At 35.5% G+C, this 3,776-nt stretch overlaps 1 pseudogene; it reads right to left on the bottom strand.

Moving 5' to 3' along the window:
- Positions 1–1,766: 1,766 nt before the first annotated feature.
- On the bottom strand, positions 1,767–1,883 carry LOC111741123 (annotated as a pseudogene).
- Positions 1,884–3,776: the final 1,893 nt, after the last annotated feature.

Raw genomic sequence — 3,776 nt, 5'->3', positions numbered from 1 at the left:
GCCTTCGAGAACTTGCTTAGAACTTTTTTTTTTTTATCAAAGATGCTGGTCAATACTTTATAGCTTTTCTGAGCTTATGCATTCTGATCAAATTTTGGAATATAAAAGATTAAACTTCTCAGCTAATTACATGCCTGAAGGCACATTAACAATGCAAGTGTCAATGCTCTTTTAAAAATTCATTTCGCATTTTTAACACAGTCCTGATAGCAAAACTTTGAAGGCAACAAAGTGGAAAGTTATATTCTTATTTTAAAAGATAGCCTAGGAACCTCAAGAAATTGGAACTTCATTATTTCATATTATGGAAAATATCAGAGGTAGTATTAAATCAAAATGAATTTTTACATACTTAAAAATTTCATGGATTATTGAACTTTAGCAAGAAGGACCTTAATAATCTTTTGGTCCTACCTTTTCATTTCACTATTGAGATTAGAATGGCATAGAAAAAATTTGACTTGTACAAGCCTTGACAGTTAGAAAGAGAGAGATCTAATATTTAGAAATATTAACTCAACCAGAGAACTTTCCACAGTATGGTTGCCTCTTAACATTGCAAAACCTATTTTTTAATATGATTGAAATATATGCTGCCTGTTATGAGATGAACTGAGTCCCCTGAAAAATCCACAAGTTGAAGCTTTAATCCCCCAGTATCTCAGAATGTGACCAGATTTAGAGACAGGGCATTGAAAGAGGTGATTAAGTTCAATTGAGGCCTTTAGGGTTGGGCCTGATCTAACCTCACTGGTGTCCTTGCAAGGAGAGGAAATTTAGACACACACAGAGATAGCAGGGGCCTGGGCACACAGAGGAAAGACCTTGATGGGACAGGAGGAAGCCATCTACTAGTGAAAGAGAGCAGCCTCAGCAGAAACCAGACCTACTGACACCTTGATCTTGGACTTCTAGTCTCTAAAACTGTGAGAAAGTAAGTTATCTATTGTTTAAACCACCCAGTGTGTAGTGCTTTGTTGTGGCAGTCTTAGCAAACGAATTCACTGCCTCAACTATAGAAATATAGTATATACTTTATGATAGAATTCTAGATACTAATTTTTTAATGCCATCTACAGAACACTAAATTTGCATTAAAACATTCAATCTGATGTGAAAAGATTTTACTGTCTTAGAGAAGGGAAAGTCATTTCCAGTTTACATGGAAGAATGCTTATGTAAAACAACCAACAAAATGAAATTTAATACGGCGTGTGGAGTCTATCAGATAAAACTTGAAAATTACAAAGAGTTGCATATGCATCATAATTGACTACATGACAAAAGTAGAAACCATCAAGAGAAAAATGATAAATTGAATTTCACATATTTTATTTTTGACATTTTTGAAAAATATCAAAAATGTGTCATATATCTAACTTAGATCCACTGATGCGTATTTCTAATTTTCATATTGACATAGAATGAACACAATATTAACTAAATTTCAGATTTTTTCAAATAAAAATATTAAAAGGTATGACGATTATTTTTATGAAATTTGTAAAAGAGATAAAATAGTAAAAAGAAATTTAGGTTTAAAGGCAGGAACCCATAATTATATTAGCATTTAATTAGCAGTATGAGCATGAGCTCATGGCTTACTTTCTCTGAGCCTCGATCACCAAATATCTAAAGGAAGAATTATTCTAAATGATTTCATTATTTTTTTTATTTTTTAGGGGGAGGCAACCCTTGGTTGACCTCACAGATTGCAAAGACCTTGTCAGCTTACAATCCCTTTTTTTTTTTCTTTTTTTTTTTAATGCCTACAGCACCTGGTCTTCCTAGGTGGTCCCATCCAAGTACTAACCAGGCCCAACTCTACTTAGCTTCTGAGATCAGATAGGATGGAGTTTGTTCAGGGTGGCATGGCTGTAGACTCAATATTTATTTTTTGTCCTAAAATTCATTCTGTACTGAAGATAACTGCTTTATTAGAAAAGTTGATATTTCTGACTGGTTGAATGTAAAAACATCCATTAGTCGCTTGGGAAAGAAAGCGTCTTAGGAGAGAAAAGTAAACCTGTTTAAATTCTGCACTCTGTAATCTTCTTATGAATTAGAAAGGAAAAAGAGTGAGAAATTGACAGACATTTAATTCTTTAAGACCTTTGCAGCAATAAGTCTCTCAAAGCATTTCCCGGGCTTTGTTGTGACAGAGCCAACATGTACCTCAACACTGTCTGATCAGACTGCTGCTTGCCAAGCTGAGAAACTTATTTTGCACCTTTTTTCCCCCTGCAGTTTCCTACAGATGTGACAGAGCCAGTGAGTGCAGACTTATAAACAGTTGCCGTAAAAATCACTAAGAGGTAAAACAAAAGGTAAATGTTTTCTTAAGCAGTCGCTCTTCATGCACATAACTTCCTTAGTTAAAGTTATACTTGGTCAAAATACTCATAGTGATAAATAGATGTTGATATAGCACAGAGAGATCGAAGCAAAAAATAACCAATTCCAAGTGAACATGATTTTAAATGACAAAAAAATTTGGCCTAAGAGGCAGGAGCCATGTCTTGATTTCACAAGTAATTTAATAACCACAAACCCTTTAATCAATAAGAGCCACAATTTAATATGTGTAAATAAGTAGTTCATTCAATAAACATTTGTTGAGGATACGGAGGTGCCACACGCATGTGATTTCCCGAGATTAGAAAAATGAAAGAAAGCTGCAATTCAGTACTGAAGAGTGAGAAGTAAAATGATCATTGCACACCCTTGGAAGGACTGTTATAATAGTCGTGTGCATGCTATGCTGTGGAAGTAAGCGGGAGCATCTACACTGGCCTAGAGGAAAATGAGTTTTGCCCCTTTCTGGCATCATTGGTTGTTGTGCTAAGTCTAAAACACCATGGTCTCCCCTTATCCACAGGGGATACGTTCCAAGACCCCAGTGGATGCCCAAACCCACAGATAGGACCGAACTCAGTATATATTATGTTTTGTCCTATACACACATACCTGTCATAAATTTTGATTTACAAATTAGATACAGAAAGATTAATAGCAATCACTAATGATAAAATGGAACAATTATAACAGTATCCTGTGGCAAAAGTAATGTGGATGCGGCCTCGTTTTCTTGCTCTCAAAATATCTTATTATACAGCACTCACTCTTCTTACGGTGATGTGATATGACACAATGCCTTATCAAGTCCAGAACTTTCTTCACCTTTTCACTTAAAGGAAGCACTTTACAGCTTCTCGTTGCCATATCCTATCGCCAGCATCACTACTCTTGCACTTAGGGGCCATTATTAAGTAAAATCAGAGTGTCTTGAACCCAAGCATTGAAAAATTACTACAGTCGATATGACAACCGGGATGGCTACTGAGTAACTAACAGGCAAGAAGTGTGTATGGCATGGAGATGCTGGATAAAGATGTGATTCACATCCCAGGCGGACAGAGTAGGGCCTGGGATCTTTCATCACACTACCCAGAACGGTGTGCAACTTAAAAATTACAAATTGTTTACTTTTGGAATTTTTAATTTAATATTTTCAAATTTTGGTTGATCATACTAAAACTTCAGAAAGTGAAACTTCAGATAAGGGGGGGGCAACCGTGTACACTAGGCTATCTGAAAGAGCCATCAAAGGAAAGCACAATAGTGTGCACGAAAGCACGGCCCAGAAGAATAACTATAACATTCAATAAGCTTTCAAAAAATATTAGTTATCATTACCATCAGGAATAATATTTTACTAGTGAAATTTCCACACACACTATAAAGCATTTAAGTCAATTTCATCTGTACCTAATTCC

The sequence above is a fragment of the Pteropus vampyrus genome, unplaced genomic scaffold (assembly GCF_000151845.1).
Source record: "Pteropus vampyrus isolate Shadow unplaced genomic scaffold, Pvam_2.0 Scaffold73, whole genome shotgun sequence".
In the NCBI taxonomy this organism is placed as follows: Eukaryota; Metazoa; Chordata; class Mammalia; order Chiroptera; family Pteropodidae; genus Pteropus; species Pteropus vampyrus.
This window is presented reverse-complemented; position numbering and strand designations above follow the sequence as displayed.